General features: G+C 39.6%; 1 protein-coding gene across 4 annotated transcripts in view; it reads right to left on the bottom strand.

Moving 5' to 3' along the window:
• The window catches only part of l3mbtl3 (L3MBTL histone methyl-lysine binding protein 3), a 166,651-nt gene extending 153,551 nt beyond the window's left edge, over positions 1-13,100 (bottom strand). For 2 of the 4 annotated variants that reach the window (XM_060821222.1, XM_060821225.1), the window contains exon 1: positions 12,960-13,071. The gene's annotated coding sequence lies outside the window, so the exon portion shown is untranslated. The other 2 variants (XM_060821224.1, XM_060821223.1) reach the window with 2 other exon arrangements.
• Positions 13,101-13,757: the final 657 nt, after the last annotated feature.

The following is a 13,757-nucleotide window of genomic DNA, read 5'->3' as shown; positions in this document are numbered from 1 at the left end:
GTGACTCAGCCAACGTTGTCTATCTTATACATTGCAGGCAAGGATGCCCTGAGGCATGGTACATTGGGAAAACCGAGCAAAGGCTACGACAACAGATGAATGGGCACCACACAATAATCAACAAACAGAAGTGTTCCTTCCCAGTTGGGGAACACTTCAGTGGTCCAGGACATTCGACCTCAGACCATCAGGTGACCATCCTCCAAGGCAGACTTCAGGACAGGCAGCAGCGAAAGGTGGCCGAGCAGATGCTGATAGCTAAGTTCGGTACTCAAAGGGAGGGCCTCAACTGAGACCTTGGGTTCATGTCACATTACAGGTGACCACCATTGCATTATACACACGCACAAACACTCCTACTCTGTCCACATACGTATACACATGGACACACATACACTGACACTCCCACACGCATCCTCTCAGAGGCTTAGACCACTCTACACTCATGCACACACATATACACTTGCTCACAGACACTCACAACCCCTTACCACAGACACGCACACACAATCCCGCGTAGACTTAAGGCACTCTACACTTACTACACACACATATACACTCTCTCTCACACTCACAACCCCCAACCCAGACAGACACAAAGACCCACATGCACACATATATTTTGTGGGGTGAATTTAAACTTGCAGAGTTACTTGTACTGTGCTCAAAAACTGCATGGATTCATGTAAAACTCTGTTATCTCACTTTTCAGATTAGAATCAATCTAAACATCATGGCATAGACAGAGAACACAGGGGGCTAACACCTTCAATATATTGTCTAGCTAACATCAATTGGTACAGCTAACCTGAGAATGCCACTTTTAAAAAAAGGTTTTGTGATTTACACATGAAAAAAGTGAAACTATCATGGTATTTGAACAGATGAAAGACTCAACAGACAATCAAGGTATTCATCAATGTATAATGGTGTTGTGTCATTTTTAACTTTGTACACCCCAGTCCAACACCGGCACCTCCAAATCATGACCAGCCATTCCAGACATTAGTAAAGTATACCTTCTCAGAACTGCTGCTTTTCCTTTTCTTGCCTTCTTTTCTCTTGTTTTTTTTTAAATTTATCTTCTGGAGACAGTGGTCAGTGAGGCAGTGGTAGTGTCCAGAGTCTGCAGCAAGGCAGCGGCTGGGGCCGATGGGACTTTGACAATGTGGGGAGGATTATAAGCCCGGATGAGGTCAGCGACGAGGGACTCAGTCCAGTGCAGGGGAGAGCAAGCCCTCGAGGGTAATGCCCAGCGTCTAACAACTGCATTTTTATTTTGTACCTAAAATGGTTCTGGGTATGATGACTTTGTACACTTTTCACTATACTCTTGTACCTAAGTACACATGACGATAAATCTATTTCGTCATTCAATTCCGATGTAGGGTCCTGTGTAACTGAAGTATAACTTTCTTACTTTTGCATACTGTTCCTTTCACAGTAAATGATAACATTGTTATCTTTCCTAAATATCTGTAGTACCTGCATATTAATCCTTTGTAACTTGTGCTGAAAGACAACCAGATCTTTCTGCATCTCAGAGTTTTGCAATCTTTCACCTTTTGGTGAGTGTACTTTTTAAAAAAATTTTTTCTGCAAAAATGGGTATGTTCATGTTTTCCATATCATTATATTCTATTTGCCACATCTTTGTCCATTCACTTAATGAGTATTGTATCTTTTTGTACCTCTTAGTCCTCTTCAGACTTTAGGTTCCCACCGATCTTTGTGCGGTCAGCAAATATTGCAACTATATCTTCTGTCCCTTCATCTAAGACATTTATTAAACTGTGAACAGTTGGGGTCCCAGCTCTGATCCCTGTGACACAGAACCTGTTACACCTTCCCAACCAGAAAAGACCTATTCACACAATCTTCTACATGCCAATGTGCCATCCACTACACAACATAGACAAGCAGGAGGCTGGAAGAACACAGTAAGCCAGGCAGCATCAGGAGGAGGAGAAGTCAACATTTCAGATGCAAGCCATTTTCTGGATTCAAGAAGGGTGATAAACAAAACATTGACTTCTCCATCTCCTGATGCTGCCTGGCTTGCTGCGTTCTTCCAGCCTCCTGCTGGTTTACCTTGGAATCCAGCATCTGCAGTTTTTTTGTTTCTATCCACTACACAATGAGCTTTTATTTTCCTAAATACCCTTTAATGTGACACCTTACATCTGGAAATGTATCTACAACAGCTCCATTGGTTCCCTTTTATCCACTGTACATTATCTCCTCAGAGAACTCCAAGAGATTGGTCAAAATTGATTTATTTTTCATAAAACCATACGGAGTCAGCTTGATTGCTTCAAACACATTCAAGTGCTTAACTACTAACATTTTCCAAAATCAGATCTAAATTCTGAAAATGCAAAGGTAAAAATGTAACATTATTTGTCTTCTTGGGATGAGTATCATTCCAATATGTAACCTAACCCTTGCTTTAAAAGTGTTCATTTTTTGATCATATTATTGTCAATTTTGCACAAACCTGTAAAGCTTATCAATCACTGGTAACTATCTGACATTACATTTACTTGATGCTCTGTTTCTGCAGTTGTCATTTTAACAGTTACAAATGATTTATCTCCTTTAGAACTGAAAATGCTAAGCTGCTGTGTAGTGTAGAATGATTCATCAAAATCTTCAGCTGACAGCTCTTCAGCAGCTATCTTTACTAACTTGTTTGCTAACCACTGGCACATGAAATGATTCAGCTTCCTGTGTTAAGCACACTTTCCCCCATGCTTAAGATGCTTCCATTTATGTGATATGCTCACCAATATTTACAGCCTACCCTCTGGCCTCGACCTTGGTCTCTGGTTCTTTTGCAAGTATTACTTCCTTTTTCCAACATATTGTTCTCATTCAGCCTGGAATATCTCTCAATATAATGTAAAGCCTCAACTGTTAATGTGCTAATACGCACTGGCTGATGATTGACAACCTCAGAGCTTCTGCATACGTCAGTAGCTTTGAGAGTGGGTTTCTCTTCTCTCAGCTGACATGCTCTCAAAGCAGAATCTAAGTCAATAATCCGAGGTGTTCATATTTCAGTTTTTTTTTAAAAAAAACACATGGTTCAGCTAAATGTTTTAGTGCCATCACAAACTGGTCAATAGTCTCGCTCTCTCTCGCTCTGATATTGAACACGTACGGGTAAAAAATGAGGTCTGCAGATGCTGGAGATCACAGCTGAAAATGTGTTGCTGGTTAAAGCACAGCAGATTAGGCAGCATCCAAGGAATAGGAAATTCATTGGATGCTGCCTAACCTGCTGTGCTTTAACCAGCAACACATTTTCAGCTATTGAACACGTACTACTATCCACAAGTAACATTAATACGGAGTTCAAATAGTCTTCAAAGCCTTCAAAATCACTGTCTTAGTTCATTACTCCTCAGAGAGATACAGGTTGCACTATAACTTGAAACACACTTTCCCCAGCACTGTAAACAGAACTGAGTAATTAATAGTAATAGTCTAGTATTTAATTTTGTCACTACCTCATAGTTTTACCACCGAGTGTGAAAAAATTCCAATTTTGACTCAAATCTGCTTTCATTTCCACAGCACCAGGGAGTGAAAACTTTAGAGCCAGCATTTCAAAAGTTAGAGGGCAGTTGTTAATTTTCACTTGCAGTTTTTTTAAAATAAAAGAAACTGCAGCCGGCCCTCTTGTAAATCTGAAAATTCACCCAATCTCAGCTTCCCAGCTCTGATATCAAGTTTCAAGTAACGTGTTTAATAGCTGTCATTAATTAAAGAGTAAGCAGCCTACAGCAGAGGTAGAGATCATACAACAATGGCAAGAGAGTCAGTGCACTGTGTACAAATGCACTTTACAAACACATGCCGAGCTCTGCAATTCTCTACCTAACCCACTCCACCCATCTCGATTGACTCCTTTCAGACACTCCTCTGAACCTACCTCTTTGTCAAGGTTTTGGTCACATGGCCCAATATTTCTATACAAGATTTTGTGTCAAACTTTAAGCTGCTCCTACGAAGCCCTTTGCAAAATATTTATTACATTAAAGGTTTTCCATAAATATCGGTTGTGCTTTCAATGCAATTTTTGTTTTGGTTATACCACACTATTTTTATATTCAAAAATTTGAATTTGGTTTCTCTTTCAATGTCTCACCTTTTATCAATTGGCAAGTATATATTGTTCATGCTTGCAACAGGCTAAGGAGTTGATTTCCATTTATTAAAGCATGGAATGAAAATAATTCTGACTGACTGACTTACTATTGAAAAGCTTATCGGGTCAGTAGCAAAATGGCAAACTTCATCCTTGCAGGTCTGTTAAGACTCCATATTATTATTGGCTCATGTTACCGCATCAAAATACCTTGTCAACTAATATTTTAAATCACATGTTGTGATCCCTTATGATCATGTCATATTAAAACAATGGTAGGGAGGATGGATTTAAAGGCCACATAAATGTTGGGATGTGTTGGATTGTCAAAGAGAAAGGCTAATTGTGGAAAACACCCTACTCCGCTACTCTAGGAAATCATTGCTGATCTGATTTATGGCATATCCCCATATACTTTCATTGCCTGATGAATGAAAATTCCACCTAACTCAATCCCAATATATTCAAAAACCCAGATCCTCTATAATCACAGCAATCTGTATTATCTCTCCAGCAAATAATATTCTTTTTATCACCCCACTCTTCCCAAATAGATAATTTCCCATTTCGCCACATTGTTCTCCACCAGCAAATGCTGAAAAATGTGTTGCTGGAAAAGTGCAGCAGGTCAGGCAGCATCCAAGGAGCAGGAGAATCGACATTTCGGGGATAAGCCCTTCTTCAGGAATGAGGAAGGAGTGTCAAGCAGGCTAAGATAAAAGGTAGGGAGGAGGGACTTGGGGGAGGAGCGTTGGGAACGCGATAGGTGGAAGGAGATTAAGGTGAGGGTGATAGGCCGGAGAGGGGATGGGGGCGGAAAGGTCAGGAAGATGAATGCAGGTCAAGACCACTTAGCACACTTTCCTCATTTCTGAAGAAGGGCTTATGCCCGAAACGTCAATTCTCCTGCTCCTTGGATGCTGCGTGACCTGCTGTGCTTTTCCAGTAACACATTTTTCAGCTCTGATCTCCAGCATCTGCAGTCCTCACTTTCTCCACTAGCAAATGTTTTGCTCATTTAACTTACATTAATTCATTTAACACTGTTTTCCTCACAACATGCTTTTCTAACTGTTTCTGCCTTGTCAGCAAATTCATTAGAATGTACTTATCTCATCCAAATTGTGACTATGTAAACAATGGAGGGTCCAGCATTGATCCTCATGGCACCCAACTAATTAAAGTTTACCAAACTAAAAATGACCAATTTACCACATGTTTCTTGCTCGTTATCCAATCTTCTATCCATGCTAATATATAATCCTCACTACCAAGAGCTCTTATCTTGTGTAGAACTTTGTACAGCACACCTTTTCAAATTCCTTTTTGAAATCAAAATACACTAAACTGTGAGCATTTCTAAAATCACGTTGCTTACTCTATTCTCAAAGAATCCTAATGAAGTGGTCAAACATGATCTCACACAAAATCATGCACATTCATCTGAAGTTATTACCATGCTCTAAATTATATTATAACCTTAATAATGGATTATAGCATTTTTTCCAAAGTTAAGATAACTAGCCTATAGTTTCCTGCTTTCTGTATCCTCTTTTCTGGACGAGATTTATTAATTCTGACATTTTCCAATCCATTGGAACTTTTCTATAATCTAGGGAATTCTGGAAGCTTCCAATCCAATACATCTATTGGGAATCTACTTCCTTCAAGACCCTGGGATGGGAACCATCACGCTCATGGGGAAGTGATGAACTAGTGGTATTGTCACTTTCCTCGTAATCCAGAGACCCAGGTTCAAAAGTCACCATGGTAGATAGAAAAGTTTGAATTCAATAAGGTTAAGAATTAAAAATATAATAATAACCATGAAACCATTGTCAATTAATGTAAAATCCATCTGCCTCGCTAATATCTTTTAGGGATAGAAAACTGCCATCAGCACCTTGGCTAACTTAAATGGGACCCATAGTGATGTAAGTGATTCTTAAATACACTCTAAAGTGGCTTGACAAGCCATTCAGTCAGATCAAAACAAAAACAAGCTAAACAAAAAGCAACAAAAGCAGACAACTTAGCATCAACTTATAGACTGGAAACAACAATGACAAACTCAATCTACAATGTACTTCCTACTAATATCGAGGTAAAACCGATGACTGCAGATGCTGGAAACCAGATTCTGGATCAGTGGTGCTGGAAGAGCACAGCAGTTCAGGCAGCATCCAGCGAGCAGCGAAATCGATGTTTCAGGCAAAAACCCTTCATCAGGAATAAAGGCAGTGAGCCTCCTCTAGCTTATCTCTCCACGCTTCAGGCTCACTGCCTTTATTCCTGATGAAGGGCTTTTGCCCGAAACATCGATTTCGCTGCTCGCTGGATGCTGCCTGAACTGCTGTGCTCTTCCAGCACCACTGATCCAGAATTCCTACTAATATCGGTGAGGCACAAACTTACCAAACTAGATAACACACAGACAGATAAAATCATCCTCATTAAATCACACCTTAAATACCTTGTCCCAGAAAGCACCATCACCCAAAGAGGCGATGGCACACTGGTAAACCAATCAGAAGAAAGTTACCCTTAGAGTCCTCAGCATTGGGTCTGGATGCCATTGAGTCTCAAGGTATAAGGACAAACATCAGCAACATGTACAATCTATAAGATGCATTACAGAAATTCTCCAAGGCTCTTTATGCAGCACCCTCCAACCAAGCAAGCGTAAGGTATGGACAGAATAAATCGAGTGAATCCTTAGAGGAGCACAGAGGCAGTAGGAGTATACTTAAGAGGGAAATCAGGAGGACAAAAAGGGGACATGAAATAGCTTTGGCAAATAGGATTAATGAGAAACCAAAAGGTTTTTACAAATACATTAAGGACAAAAGGATAACTAAGGAGAGGACAGGGCCCCTTAAAGATCAGCAAGGCAGCCTTCATGTGGAGCCGCAGGAGATGGGGCAGATACTAAACAAGTATTTTGTATCAGTATTCACTGTGGAAAAAGAAGATATAGGATGTAGCAAAATAGTTGGTGACACCTTGCAAAACGTCCATATTACAGAGGAGGAAGAAGTGGATATCTTGAAATGCATAAAGGTGGATAAATCCCCAGGACCTGTTCAGATGTACCCTAGAACTCTGTGGGAAGCCAGAGGTGATTGCTGGGCCTCTAGCTAAGATATTTGTATCATCAATAGTCACAGGTGAGGTGCCGGAAAACTGGAGGTTGGCTAATGTGGTGCCACTGTTTAAGAAGGGTAGTAAGGAGAAGCCAGGGAACTACAGACCAGTGAGCCTGACCTCGGTGGTGGGCAAGTTGTTGGAGGGAATCCCGAGGGACAGGATGTACATGTATTTGGAGGACTGATTAGGGATAGCCAACATGGCTTTGTGCATGGAAGTCATTTCTCACAAACATGATAGAGTTTTTTGAAGAAGTAATAAAGAGGATTGATGAGGGCAGAATGGTAGATGTGATCTATATGGACTCCTGTCATGCGTTTGACAAGGTTCGCCGTGGGAGACTGATTAGCAAGGTTAGATCTCCTGGAACAAAGGGAGAACTAGCCACTTGGATACAGAACTGGCTCAAAGGTAAAAGACAGAGGGTGATGGTGGAGGGTTCTTTTTCAGACTGGTGGCCTGTGACCGTGGAGTGCCACAAGGATCGGTGCTGGGTCCTCAACTTTTTGTCATCTAAATTATTTGGATGCGAGCAAAAGAGGTACAAGTAGTAAGCTTGCAGATGACACCAAAATTGGAGATGTAGTGGGCAGCCAAGAGGGTTACCTCAGATTACAATAGGATCTTGACCAGATGGGCCAATGGGCTGAGGAGTGGCAGATGGAGTTTAATTCAGATAAATGCGAGGTGCTGCATTTTGGGAAAGCAAATCTTAGCAGGACTTATATACTTTATGGTAAGTTCCCAGGGAGTGTTGCTGAACAAAGAGACCTTGGAGTGCAGGTTCATAGCTCCTTGAAAGTGGAGTTGCAGGTAGATAGGATAGTAAAGGCAGCATTTGGTATGCTTTCTTTTATTGGTCAGAATATTGAGTACAGGAGTTGGGAGGTCATTTTGCGGCTGTACAGGTTGTTGGTTAGGCCACTGTTGGAATATTGCATGCAATTCTAGTCTCCTTCCTATTGGAAAGATGTTGTGAAACTTGAAAGAGTTCAGAAAAGATTTACAAGGATGTTGCCAGGGTTGGACGATTTGAGCTATGGGGAAAGACTGGACAGGCTGGGGCTATTTTTCCTGGAGCTTCGGAGGCTGAGGGGTGACCTGATAGAGGTTTACAAAATTGTGAGGGACATGGATAGGGTAAATAGGAAAAGTCTTTTTCCTGGGGTGGAGAAGTCCAGAACTAGAGAGCATAGGTTGAGGGTGAGAGGAGAAAGATATAAAAAGGGACCTAAGGGGCAACTTTTTCACACAGAGGGTGGTACGTGTATGGAATGAGCTGTCAGTGGAAGTGGTGGAAGCTAGTACAATTGCAACATTTAAAAGGCATTTGGATGGGTATATGAATAGGAAGGGTTTGGAGAGATATGGGCCAGGTGCCAGCAGGTGGGACTAGATTGGGTAGGGATATCTGGTTGGCATGGACGCGTTGGACTGAAGGGTCTGTTTCCATGCTGTACATCTCTATGACATGACAATCATGATCTAAAAGCACAAGGGCAACAGCTACATGCTAACACTACCATCTGCAAATTCCTTCCAAACCACTCACCATCCTGACTTTGAAATATAATTCCTTTAGAATTGCTGGGTCACAACCCTGGAGTACCTTCCCGAAAAGCATCATGGAGGGATGTGCATAAAATGAACTGCAGCAGTTCCACATTGCAGCTCACCACCTTCTTCACAAGGGATCCCAAGGTTGGGCAATAAATGATTGCCCAGAAAGCCACATCCACATCTCATGAATAGATTTTAAAAACTTGTGAGCCTATCGTCCCATTCGTACACGGAGAACCGGAGTTACTTTCCAGTGTTAATGATTCTTTTCAGTTAATTTGATCTGCTTGTCCACTGCTTTTTGCAGCATCTACCACCAAGACAGATATCAAGTACTTGATTAGAGCCTGTCCCGTTTCCTTATTTCTCAGTATTAATCCTCCAGTCTCACCCTTCAGCAAATTTCCTTTTCTTAAAAACTGTCAAAGCTCAACATTTTAAAAAAAATCTTCCTTCTTGTTTATTTTCAATTTCTAAATTTGCCCCTTTTTTTTAAAAAAAACAATTTTTCCTGATTTCTAAAATGTTGCCTGTATTCTGGCCTGCTACTAATCTTCACAGTATTGGCAATTTTTCTTTCAGTTGGATATTATCCTTAATTTTCTTAATGGTCAAAGACTGAGTATTGGTCTTGTAATGTCTTTCTTTGTTGAGGATTATGAAATATCTCCTAAAATTGCTCAACTGCAGGGTTTAAAATAATTAACAAGGAGTAGCAATTAGATAACAGTGACATCATAAAAGTAACTCTAATACACTTGTACATTAGCTATTGAAGGGTAGAGATTATGATGCATGGCACCCCAGCAATGCCTAGGCATCAAAAACATTACTTCTTAGAAATCGAGCAGGCTACCCGTTTTAGTGAGATTTTCACAACAATAAAAAGTATTAATTTCTTCTACATTAAACTTTGATATGAGGTAATGAATCCATTCACTTTTCAATAATCTCTCCACAAATCATATTTCATTTCAACTTGTACATATGATAAATTCATTATTTTTAAACAAATCTACTGTTTCAAGTTGATTTTTAATAATAAATCTAATGAAACATGCTATCCTGAACTTTACAGCATAACAAAAATGCATCTCATTACTTTAATGCGAACAACGTGCATGTTCCCCGTCTGCTCTCTCACTCTTTCAGATGCATCATGAAGGTGAGGTAATACTAGTCTTAATACAGTCATGCGATTAATGACTGCCTTAGTTACTCAATGCTTATAGGTTCACTGTGGTGGTTTAATATACTATGTGAATCTAAAGCAAAATAATACATTCTTTCATCTCAACGTTTGAAAAAATTTGAATCAAAAACTCTTTGACACAGTCCTTGTATACATAAGGCTAAGATAGACAGACTGTCGATCAGTAGGAGAATCAAGGGTTACAGAGAAAAGACAGGTAAGTGAACATCAAGTTGGACCGAAGGATCTGTTTCCATGCTATACATCTCTATGACTCTAAAGTGTGTCGGATCAGCCATGATCCTGTTGAATTAAAAGCAGGCTGAAAGGGCTGAACATCCTACTCCTGTTCCTATTTCTGGTGCTTATGGTTGTCTGATCGATCCTTCATTCTACAAGGGTATGACAAAATTCCAATCAGATAACTGAAAGGTCAGTTGAAATAGTTTGTTAATACCCTCAAAAAACAATTGTAGCTTGACAGTAGTATGTGCTGCTGTGATTCTCCATAAAATCAAAAAGCTTGCCAACTTTCTCAAGGTAAGATATGAATTAAGAATGGGTACAAGTAATTGTACCCAAATAGGGATAAGAAATCTTGAAACCATACGCCAAGAGGTAGTCAACTGCTTCAAAAAATAAGACTGAGAAGCAAACTGCCTTCTCAAAAAGATGTCAAAAAGAGGTAAATCAACAGCTTGAGTCACTGAAAGGCCTACATTTTAACAAAAGAACCTCGTATATAAAATAAACACAGCAATATTCTTCCGAGAAACCAGTTTGCCAATAGCAACTTACTTCTTCCTTACTCATTTGAGCCATTATTGTTGAACTCAGCATATCTAAAAAGAACATCGTTGGATCAATTCTGCACTTTCCCAAATGGTGTAGTGGGTTTGCTAAGTCACATATACAGCAGATAAGCATGGACTAAGTCATGGATATTGCAACTGATTTGACAATTAACTGCTGATTTCATCTAATTCAAGACAATGATGCTCACTCAAATTTCTTGTTCAACAGAGTAGCATAAGAAAAAAAACCTATATTTTGGAATGTCACCATAAGACAACAATAAACAATGAGATGAACCTCAACTCCAGGAGAATTTTTTTCCACAAGTGATCTGGTTTAATTGTCACCATTAACATATCAATATAAAAAAAAAGTGGTCCCACTCCTCACTGATCAAATGTGATAAAAACCACCAGCAGAAAATTTGAGACAGGTCCATGTATTTTATTCAAATTCTTCCAATGCTCAACAAGCATGATAATTTTGGATGAATACAGTTTCAAACTTTCTTTGACTTTATTAAAAAGTGGTTTATTTAATATAACCAACAAGTAAATATTCCAACAATATTTCGCCAATCCTGAAAGGAAGCCGGAACCAATTTCCCGTCCAATATGTAACAATCAGACCACTTAACTGAAAGAATGCCTGGTGGGCAGGGCTGTCCCGATTAAGAGATGATTTCTGACTGATTTAGCAATAAATAAAAATACATAATTGAGGTGTAAAAATAAAACAAACGCAAACAGTCCCTTTAAATTTGAACAATTAACTTCCCATATTTACCTTCAAACACAATCACCTCGTCCTGACAGCTAAATGCACGATCCTTTCCTGCACCTCTAGACAAAAACCATTTGAGGTCGCTCTGCATTATCTTTTTAAAAAACATGTTTTGTACTTGAAAGTTTCCAGAATGCACTCAACTATGCACAGTAGTTTCAAATAGTGAACACAAAAGAAAATGCATTTGAGTTACATATTTACTGTCGTTATTAACAATATTTGCACCCAATTTACTGAAAAAATGAATGAGATTATCGTTACTTGAAACAACCCTGGAGATAAATAAATGAAACTGAAATTTTATATATAACGTCGTCAGACTTTCCTCTTGTCAAGTCCGAGGTTCATTTGATAGAAATTTAAGTTCGTGGATATCAAACGAGTTTTAGATTATAATTGTGTAACTACTCCTAATACTGTCAACCAGCCTGGGTACCCGACTAACAATTTTAAAAAAACTTAACCTACTGGAGGATTTAATAATTTAAATGTGCATCACAATTGCGTGCACTTCCTGAAATAAACTCGGTAGTTTCTCTCCAAGCCTAGACTCTACCTTTATCTATTTCCCCCCTTTTCTTTTTTTACCCCCCTCACGTTCTCTCTCTCTCTCTCTTGCAGAATCCACCCTGAGATTTCTCTTCCTCAAACACTTCTTGTATTTTATTTGGGCAGTTTCTCAAAATGGCGGAGTCTATATTCCTGTAAAGGCCTAAAAGGAGACACGTTGCATTTCAAAACGTGAATTTATTGCATCCCTTTCTCTTTTAAAAATGGGAAAAAGGGGAATAAAAGGAGGGGGAATGAGAGCGCGGCGCGGAAACATTGTATCGAGCAGCGGCTCGCTCCCATTCCAATGGAAGCCTCGCACTTTGCCCGGGTTCCATAAAATGGTCTGTGTCACAGGAGAGTTCAGTGTTTGTAATTATTATAATAATCACCATCTCCAACTATCAAGCACTCATCATTCACCGGCATTGCTCAAACACTGTTTCCCCTCTCCATTTAAATTAGTTTTCTCCCCCCCCTTCTCTGTTTTCCTCCCCGTTATTAACCATTTATTTCTAATTGCTGAGGGCGACTTGTGCTGCTGTGCAGATACACAGTCCCTGGCCACTCGCTTCTCTGCAACTACTTTTATTTAAGTTGCACCAAATGCAATTAGGATAAACGCCAGGGGAAAAAAAAATAAGATTGAGGGGAAGGGGGAGGAAGTTAAATTCCCAGCCTGGCAGGAGAGGCAACCCAGATACACCATTCGTTGTCTGAGAGCTTTTGCTCCTGGTTTATTTTCTTTTTAAAATTAAAAATTGCACCGTTTCTTACCCAAATTCTGTCACGAGTAGCAAATTTCCAGGTCGGCAGTGCGCAGGCGCGCGGGACAGCTGCTCGCAAGGAACTGCAGAGCGAGAGAGGAAAAAAAACTAGACACTAAGGCACTCACCCACCTTCTGTGTGCTTTCTTGTAAACGTCTGCCTCTCAATCGCGTTTATTTCTCATTTGCATATTATTGTTGGTCTCATTTTGACACCCAACTTTATCAGCCTATTAAGTATATTGTAATTAAAATGCGTGCATTAATTCAAAACCTAGACGCTGTATATCCTCAGGATGTAATGTATTTCCGAAGAAAGGAACTTGCATTTGTAGGCTTAGTTATTTGAATGCAATGATTCCTCTGACTCATTTTTGTCCGCGTATGCCTGTGTTGATCTAAGTTTCTGTTGACTGCAAAAACTGATTTTCGTTTTGGCCAACTGTGTGAACTAATTTTATTCAAAGTGCTCTGTTTCCTTGTTTTGTGAGGGTTTATTTGCAAACATTCTTACCTCTCTTAACGTTCGTGTAGTTGGGGAAAACAATACTTTCAGCTGTAATAACTAGTATTGCTGAACAGTGAAGTAATTTTGGTAGATAAAGTTGGAATTTTGGGTGGATACATCAAAAATCAAGTTTTAAAGTGGAATATGTGACAATTCTTCATTCTAAGCTGTATTTTTGTAATAACCTATCAGATGTTTTGTCACCATGAAGTACAAATACAACTTTTTAAAAATTCTCTTCATTATATGCACTTTTCCCACCACCATTTCACCAAATTTCATTGGCTGAGTGTCACTGGC

The sequence above is a fragment of the Hemiscyllium ocellatum genome, chromosome 3 (assembly GCF_020745735.1).
Source record: "Hemiscyllium ocellatum isolate sHemOce1 chromosome 3, sHemOce1.pat.X.cur, whole genome shotgun sequence".
In the NCBI taxonomy this organism is placed as follows: Eukaryota; Metazoa; Chordata; class Chondrichthyes; order Orectolobiformes; family Hemiscylliidae; genus Hemiscyllium; species Hemiscyllium ocellatum.
Note: the sequence above shows the minus strand (reverse complement) of the source record. Positions and strands in the feature narration are given on the sequence as shown.